The following is a 9718-nucleotide window of genomic DNA, read 5'->3' on the forward strand; positions in this document are numbered from 1 at the left end:
TTATGGAACTGGTTTTGTGTTACAAATGGTACTGTTTAAATGGAAAATTTTGAGTTTTCTAACTAGGCTTGAGATTTTGCTTAAAAAAATGATAAAGAAAAGGAAGAGTTAATATTCCTTAGTCTATTTAATTAAAAAATACTTTCTTGTTATTTGAGTGGATTAATATGATGTTTTGTTAGTAAAAAATGCAAATGGGGTATACTAAGATATTACTTTTAAAGTGTAAAGAGTTTTATTAAGAAACTGCTTTTGGATGTTTTGCCAGGTTTTCAAAGTATTAATGGTTGGATCGAGAATATTGCTTTTCAATATGGGTTTGTAGGAATTGTATAAGTTTGTTTGTTTTTTTCTAACTAGGTTTGAGATTTTGTTTAAAATTATAAAGAAAAGGAGGAGTTATGAGTGAATTAAGGTTGAATTATGTTTGCAGAAATTATGTTTAACCTATTGGTATTAATGCACCCTGGTTTTGTGGAGTTAAGGAAATATTTAAGTTTGATGTGAATACAACAGAAGTTTTTCCTATGTTCTGTTAGCAAGAAATTCAAATGATTCTATTAACAGTTAAAGTTATAAGACTGAGAAAATTGTTAACTATATATAGCACCATGTATGTTAATTCAAATGGTTCTGTAAAGAGTTTGCTTTGAGTTGTAAAGATTGGGAGAATTGTGACTATATATAGCAATATTTATGTTAAGCTGTTAATGGTAATGATGAAGCTAATGTATTATTTATTTATTTATTTGTTTGTTTATTTTTGGTTTTTCGAGACAGGGTTTCTCTGTGTAGCTTTGCGCCTTTTCTGGAACTCACTTGGTAGCCCAGGTTGGCCTCGAACTCACAGAGATCCACCTGGCTCTGCCTCCCGAGTGCTGGGATTAAAGGCGTGCGCCACCACCGCCTGGCCGTAGCTAATGTATTCTTTAATTTTGCGATTGCATTAAGTTTTTGGTTTAGAAAGGGCTTGAGGGAGTCATCATGCCTACAACATAGCAGTCACCCCAGGATGAGCAGGAAAAACTCTTGGATGAAGCCATGCAGGCTGTGGCAGTTCAATCATACCAGATGAAAAGATGCCTGGACAAAAACAAGCCGATGGATACACTGAAACATGCCTCTAATATGCTTGGAGAACTCCGGACTTCTATGCTGTCACCAAAGAGTTCCTATGAACTTTATATGGCTATTTCTGATGCACTGCACTACTTGGCGGTCTATCTGATGGACGAGTTTGCTAAAGGAAGAAAAGTGGCAGATCTCTATGAACTTGTACAGTATGCTGGAAACATTATTCCAAGGCTTTATCTGTTAATCACAGTTGGAGCTGTATATGTCAAGTCATTTCTTCAGTCCAGGAAAGATATTTTGAAAGATTTGGTAGAAATGTGCCGTGGTATGCAGCATCCACTGAGGGGTTTGTTTCTTCGAAATTATCTTCATCAGTGTACTAGAAACGTTTTACCCGATGAAGGAGAGCCAACAGATGAAGAAACAACTGGTGATATCAGTGATTCCATGGATTTTGTACTACTCAACTTTGCAGAGATGAACAAACTCTGGGTGCAAATGCAGCATCAAGGACATAGTGGAGACAGAGAAAAAAGAGAATGAGAGCGACAGGAACTGAGGATTTTAGTGGGAACAAATTTGGTGAGCCTCAGTCAGTTGGAAGGTGTAAATGTGGAACATTACAGATTGTTTTAACAGGCATTTTAGAGCAAGTTGTGAATTGTAGAGATGCTTTGGCTCAAGAATATCTCGTGGAGTGTATTATTCAGGTTTTTCCTGATGAGTTCCATCTCCAGACTTTGAATCCTTTTCTTGGAGCTTGTGCTGAGTTACACCAAAATGTAAATATGAAGAACATAATCATTGCTTTAATTGACAGATTAGCTTTATTTGCTCATCATGAAGATGGACCTGGAATTCCAGCCAAGATTAAACTTTTTGACATATTTTCAGTCCAGACAAGACATGCCATCAGAGGATGTTGTATCTTTGCAAGTCTTTCTCATTAATTTTGCTATGAAATGTTACCCTGATCATGTGGACTATGTTGATGAAGTTCTAGAAACAACTGTGGAGATATTCAATAAGCTTAACCTTGAACATACTGCTACCAGTAGTGTAGTTTCAAAGGCGCTTACAAGACTTTTGAAGATACTTGTTGATAATTACAACAATATCTTAACAGTCTTAAAGCTAAAACATTCCCACCCACTCTTTGAATACTTTGACTACTAGTCCAGAAAGAGCATGAGCTGTTATGTGCTTAGTAATGTTCTGGATTATAATACAGAAATCGTCTCTCAGGACCAGGTAGATTCCATAATGAATTTGGTGTCAATGTTGATTCAGGATCGGCCAGATCAACCTGTGGAAGACCCTGATCCAGAAGATTTTGCTGATGAACAGAGCCTTGTTGGCCGATTCTTTCATCTTCTATGGTCTGATGATCCTGATTAGCAGTACTTGATTTTGAATACAGCACAAAAGCATTTTGGAGCTGGTGGAAATCAATGGATTCACTTCACACTGGGTGGCTTTTTGACACAAAGAGAATTCTCAAGTGGATGACAAGTAAGAAATGCCAGGAGATTTTTTCATTTGCTCACCAGACTATTAGTGCTTTGATCAAAGCAGAGCTGGCTGAATTACCACTGAGACTTTTTCTTCAAGGAGAAAAAGTTGTTGGGGAAATTGGCTTTGAAAATCATGAAACAGTGGCGTATGTCCCAGGCATTTTCTCTATATGAGGATGAAATCAACGATTCTAAAGCACAGCTGGCTGCTATCACCTTGATCTTTGGTACTTTTGAGAGGATGAAGTGCTTCAGGGAAGAGAATCATGAGCCCTTGAGAACTCAGTGTGCACTTGCTGCATCAAAACTTCTGAAGAAACCAGATCAAGGCTGAGCTGTGAGCACATGTGCACATCTCTTTTGGTCGGACAAAACACAGACAAAAACGGGGAGGAACTTCATGGAGGCAAAAGGGTCATGGAATACCTAAAGAAGGCTCTAAAAAAATAGTAAATCAGTGCCTGGACCCCTTGCTACAAGTTCAGCTTGTTATAGAGATTCTGAACAGGTACATCTATTTCTATGAGAAAGAAAATGATGCGGTAACAATTCAGGTCTTCAACCAACTTATTCAAATAATTTGAGAAGATCTCCCAAATCTTGAGTCCAGTGAAGAAATAGAGCAAATTAACAAGCATTTTTATAACATGTTGGAGCATTTGTGCTCAAGGCGGGAATCACCAGAGTCTGAGGGGCCAATCTATGAAGGTCTCATCCTTTAAAAGAAGACAGATCAGCAACTCCTTTCTACCCACCAGAAAGGGCTTTACTAGGTCTCCCTTCCATAGATTGTGCCTTTCAGAAATGCTGAGGTAGGTTTCCCATTTCTTACCTGTGATGTGTTTACCCAGCACCTCCAGACACCTTGAGGACCTTAACTCACTTCATAATTGTTTAGGTCTGTCTGACCACCCCAAGTAGCATGACTGATCTGCTCTTTAAACTTATTGTGATCTGTGAAAATTGAAAAGAAAACCCACTTAACCTGGCTACTAATGGAGCTCTCTTTCCTTATTTTATTTTGTTGCATTGTTGATTGTGTATTTTCTTTATTAATGGGGAGTACTAACCCAAACATACTTGTTTATTTGTTCTCTGGTCCTATTTGAGATTACTTTAAAGGACACTGTGTGTGAAATTCAGCTTGGGCTTTCCCTGAATGCAAGATAAAACCAATGTGTAATATATCCTAACAACTAGAATATATTAATGCATGTTGAAGAATTTCAAAGCACCATGGTCAAAAGCAGAAGCTATATTTTGCATATTTGGACTCAGCTATCCGTTAAGAACTATGTTGTCAACTGGACACATCAAAGTAATTTGATTCTATAAATAGAAATTTTGTGACTTAATGTAATTTATGTAAAACCTCCACTATTGTAAATTTATGTGAAATGCATCACAATTACAACTTTTTCATCAGTGAAATAATAAAGTTGCTGTTAACAAAAAAAAAAAAAAAGAAGAAGAAGAAGAAAGAACGAACTTGAGGCAGCTAAGACTTCTGTAGTCACCTTGGACCTAATTCAAAAGAGAAATGCCATCTTTATCATCCTCTACTTCCATACTGGGAGGTGTAACAGCTATGGAGATTGCTGTAAGGCATTAATAATGAGTTATTTTTTATATATTAAGAAAGGGGGACCTGTGGGAGCCTGTTTTCAGGTTCCATGTGGCTTTAACCAGCAGGACTGCATAGAGAGGATGATTAGGACCACAAGGGCCAGAGTGCAGGTGTCTGAGATAGTCTGCACTTGGCTGTGCTAGGGGGGAGGTCTTTTGCTCCACCCCTTGATGTCTCTATAAATACCCTGGGGCAGAGACAGTCAGGGCCCATTGGAAAAGGTTCCAGGCCCTCTTGAGGCTATCCTTTATTTTCTGTTTATCTCCACAATCTAAATCCTTCTATCTAATATTTCCTGCTGCTCACACTCAAGAAAACTCTGGGGAGCTGTGGGGTTGGTGGGTAAATGCTCCACACTAGGGGCTATGTCTTCTCTATCCAGAAGTCCTTGTTCTTGAAAATAGTCCAGGTTATGTGATCCGTGTTGTGTAATACACCTTAAGTCCAATCAGAAAGTGGTTTATTACTGCCATAGCATTCATGCTGTTATTGCAACAGTGTCCATATCTTGACAAGACAGTCATTATTTTAGTCCCTACAGTTTGCACCTGGGTAAGAGTGTTAGTTACTTTTCTCCAGTAGTATACACAGTATTGTCTCACATTATAAAAGACAGCCAGAAGTTTCCACATTAGCATCAGGTTGATTTCTCCATATTTTGTGAGTCAAACATTTAATATCTTCAGCAATATGTTACCATCAAGTTCTGGAAAGTAATCCAGAGCAATGTCAATAGACTGTAACATTTGGGGTCAACGGGAACCCACTGGCAACAATTCCAAAAGTGATCATCCATTTCTGGTATTGAAGTTTATTTGCTTACATGTGGTGTCTACTACACATGTACTCCACAAATTATTGTGTAATTCCATTAAAATACTTCTAAAGTATTTGCAAGGATATATTTCAGGAAGCTTCTGTAGTATTACTTGGTTTCCTTGCAATTTTTAATATTTTTAAAATTATTACTTTTGAACATAACATTTTTATTGATTCTCCAGGAATTTCACATCATGCACCTAAATCACACTCACTTGCCAATACTTCCATGTCCACTCTTCACCACTGTAATGCCACCTCAAAAAAGTAAAAATGAAAAGAATTAAATATAAGGAAAAAAAAAACCAGGTCCAATTTGTGTTATCTACATACTCACTGGAGCATGGTCAAAGTATCAGTGGCCTGCTCCTTAGACAGAACTGAATCCTTCCCTTCCCCTACCCCCATCAGAAGCTATCAGTTGTGGAGAGCTATACTTCTGCATCCTGATCACACTTAAAATAAGTAGTTTTATTGTTTTTGAGATTACATTTATATCATCCCTTTTCCTGTCCTGAAGCCTTCCTATATACCCCTCATTACTCCCTTTGAAATCCATGACCCTCTATTTCATTAATAATTGTTATATCTGATCATAAATACATAAGTACAACCTGCTTAGTTAGCATAATATTTGTGTGTATGTTTTTAGGGCTGATCACTTAGTTTGGGATTACTGATTAGTGTGAACTGAGGGCTGTGCAATTTTCAAAAAGGCCCTTGATGCTCATTATTCCTTCACTTATTTCCTCCTCTTCCTTGCTCTACCTTTCTCAACCCCATTTAATCACTCTTGTTCCATTATCCCCTTAAACCTTTGTTTAACCACGACATTCTATCTCTCCTTCTTTTAATGATCCTTCCAGCCCTATGGCACATTATTAGTTCCCTAAATTCTATGAGTATTTAAAATGAAACACACATATCTTAATATCCGTAGCTAACATCCATACATGACAGAAAATGTAGGATGTTTGTCATACTGAGTCTGGGCCAGCTCATTCAGAGTGATTGTTTCCAGATCCATGCATTTACCTGCAACTGTCAGAATTTTATTTTTCTTAACTGCTGAATAATCTCCACTGAATACTTGTAACTCATTTTTATTTTATATGAATAGCTAATGGATGTCTAGACTGCTTCCCTTTCCTGGCTACTGTGAATGGAGCAGAAATGATCAAGGATGAGCGAGTCTCTGTGAGGTGAGATACAGAGTCCTTTGGCCTATGCCCAGGAATATTATAGCAGAATCACATTGGCAGATCTATTTTGTGATTTTGGAGGAATCTTCAGCCTGTTTTCCATCAGTTTGCACTCTCATCAGGAGTGAATAAAACTGCTGCGGTTTAAATTATTTTCAATGGTTTCTATCACAATAAAATATAACATGGGTAAACCAACTTGGAAAGTGGGATGAGTGATTTGTCTTAAGCTGTAGCAGTTTCATTGTATGTTAGTTGAGCACAGTAATTTCAGCCTGTGACTAAGGAACCGAATCATGGCAAGCACACAAGGCAGATGATGCTAGCACAGTGGAAGGAATGAATGTAAGTCTTTGTGCCCCGAAATCCTTTTAACAGCAAGGTAAAATTTTACCTAACTACCTGACACTATAGGAAGTTGCTTGAAAAATATTCCATTTCACATATCACTGCAGGCTTGGCACTAATAGGTCAATATTTTTTCTTAGGAGATATTTATTTGAACTATAACAGCTCCTGCACCAGACATTGTATTATTAAAAGAAAAAGATTAATGAATCTCTTTATACATTCAGTCATAACAAGTATTGAAGCCACCTTTCATCAATAAGATTTCTCCTTAATATGTTTATAAAGTGAAGCTAAATTACAAACCAATGTTGCCACTACCCTGCTCAAAACAATACATGTACCTACTTTTCTATTAATCAATGTTTTAATTTTTTATATTATGTGATAAATTTTGATATATTCTTTCATTCAAATAAGGTACAATTTATATAATTAACAGTTCTGAAGCCCTTGAAAATCGATTAGTACAAGTACACATATATTGAAAACTGTAGGATTTTTAAACATATATAGACTGTAGACTGTAAAATCTGATAGGACAATATTTTGTAACTTCATTTTATATTTTGAGGCCAGGAATGCCTTCTAACTTTTGAAAAAACAAGTCCCAGTTATTGTGAATCACATATTGCAAATGTAGTGTAGGCTTCTTAAATGTTTCATAATGTGACTACCATTTAAATTCAAATATCAAGATCCATATTAAATCTTAATTTTCAGAATTAATATTATATTAATATGCATAACCTTGGCTGTTTTTAGAATAAAGCAGTAGGTGTCAATAGTAGTAAAAAGTCTGCCCTGTCTATAATTGTACCCCATTGCAAATGATGCCACTAATTTAACTATACTATAAGTAGAAAATTTAACTGCACTCAGCTAACAGATATCTAAAGAGTTGGTAGGCTGAATGAAAACCCCAAGAAATACCAAACTTATGGGAGGCACCCAGGCAGGGGAATCAGGATCTGTCCCTGGTGCATGGGCAGGCTTCTGGAATCTGGTGCCTGTGGTGTGACACATTGCACAGCCTTGGTGCAGTGGGAAGGGGTTTGGACCTGCCTAGGCTCAGTGTGCTGGGCTCTGCTGTGTGCATAGAGAAGTCCATAGAGTGCAATAGAAGTTCCATGTTATATTCAAATATGTATAGAAAGTAGGTGCATTGGAAGATGTCGTTTTAAATTAATAAGGATGTAGTGCTGTAAGAGGTCTTAATGAGGAAAGAAAAGTAAAGCTTACTATTTTGTTTTAAACTCAGATGAATGAATGTTGTTCATATCTGATAGGCAAGGATTCTACCACTATATCCCTACTCCACTCCTTCTGAATGTAAAGTATCTAACTACTAAACTCTAAGGTCCTAGAAGAAAGCAAGAAGGAAAAGACAAGAAGATAAATTTTAGCTTCACAATCATTTGAGAATAATTGCAAAGGCTTTTTTCCAGATTTTTTTTATTTAAATATGATACTGGTTGCTCCTTTTATTCTCACCCAGGTTACTGTGAATCAAAGCTGTGGTGATGTTGTGTTTCCCAAAATATTGTGCACCCTAATAAACTTATCTGGGGCCAGAGAACAGAATGGCCACTAGATATAGAGGCAGAAAATGGTGGCACACATGCCTTTAATCCTAGCATTCCAGAGCTCACACTGGAAACAGTTAGGCATGGTGACACAAGCCTTTAATCTCAGGAAATGATGGCAGGAAGCAAAAAGGTATTTAAGGTATGAGGATGAGGAACTAGAGCTGGTTAAGCTTTTAGGCTTTTAGTAGCAGTTCAGCTGAGATTCATTTGGGTGAGGACTCAGAGGCTTCCAGTCTGAGGAAACAGGATCAGCTGAGGAATTGGCAAGGCTGAGGAAGCTGTGGCTTGTTCTGTTTCTCTGATCTTCCAGCGTTCACCCCCCAAAAATGCAAGCAAGCAAGCAAACAAACAAAAAAACAAACAAAAGAAATATCAAACTTAAAGCCAAAAAATATTTAAAGATTAAATGGAAGATGCTTGTAGATAGGCCTGGGATATGGATAGTCAGGTGTTTGAAGGAAGGTTTGGTGAGCACATGTTTTCAGTTTGTAGAGTTGCAATGCTCCTGGAGAGGGCTGGTGCTGAATGCAGCACACCAAATACATGGAGTCAATGCCACTGCAATACACATTATGGAGCAAATTTTAAAACAGTTGATGCAAGCCTTTTTATATGACCCCTCTAATTTTCTGTATTAAACCTCTTTCCTAATGGAGAACATGAAATAAGAGATCTTTAAAACTGAAACTATTTTCAGAATTCATCTAAATAGATCATTCTGATGTAAGACTTTTTATCTTTGTGACATCTTGAAAGAGCCTGTGTGATCTCTGAATGCCATCTGTGAACTAGAACATAGCCCTAGACATTCAGTCTGCTATATATTTATCTAGGGATTCTCATTTTAAAGAAACATGGAAAAAAAACCATTACTTGAACAATATAGCTAAACATGGGCACTATCTTTTAACTGTCAAAGGATAATTATTAAAGAACTAAAATTTAACAGATTTTATTAATTAACATTTTTATTTATTCATACAAAGTATCTTGGTGATATTGAATATAGCAAAAATCACTCAGTAGATCTTGGCAACAAATCTCCACTAGAATACTCCTTCTTTAACCTATGCTACACTGATAATAGAAATTCCAGTCCCAACAGCACACCCTCACATGGACTCATTATTCTGGCCCACAATCAAGCAGAAGTCTCCCTCCCTATGGAGACCACTATGTACTAGGAGCCCCAGAATACTCCTGCTCTACCAGAGGCCATGCCAGTACAATTCACCTCATCATGATTACTTGATAGTAACATATAATTACACCTGACTTTTGAAAGGAGACTCAAAAATCCAGAAAGGCCTGGAAAGATGCCTTGTAGACTCTAAGCAACTAAAGATACCAGCCCAACCCACTCTACTCAGCAAAATTTCAATCACCATCCTGCTGCATACAAGAAACATATCTCAACATCAAAGACAGATATTGTCTCAGAGTAAGGGATTGGCAAATGATTTTTCAAGCAAATGAACTCAAGAATCAAGGTGGCGTAGCTGTTTAAATTTCCAACAAATAGACTTCAAACCCAAATAAATAAAG

At 37.1% G+C, this 9718-nt stretch overlaps 1 pseudogene; it reads left to right on the forward strand.

The window, feature by feature from the left end:
* The first annotated feature begins 984 nt into the window (after positions 1 to 984).
* LOC118571838 lies at positions 985 to 3310 on the forward strand (annotated as a pseudogene).
* Positions 3311 to 9718: the final 6408 nt, after the last annotated feature.

This window comes from Onychomys torridus, chromosome 21 (genome assembly GCF_903995425.1).
Source record: "Onychomys torridus chromosome 21, mOncTor1.1, whole genome shotgun sequence".
Classification (NCBI taxonomy): domain Eukaryota; kingdom Metazoa; phylum Chordata; class Mammalia; order Rodentia; family Cricetidae; genus Onychomys; species Onychomys torridus.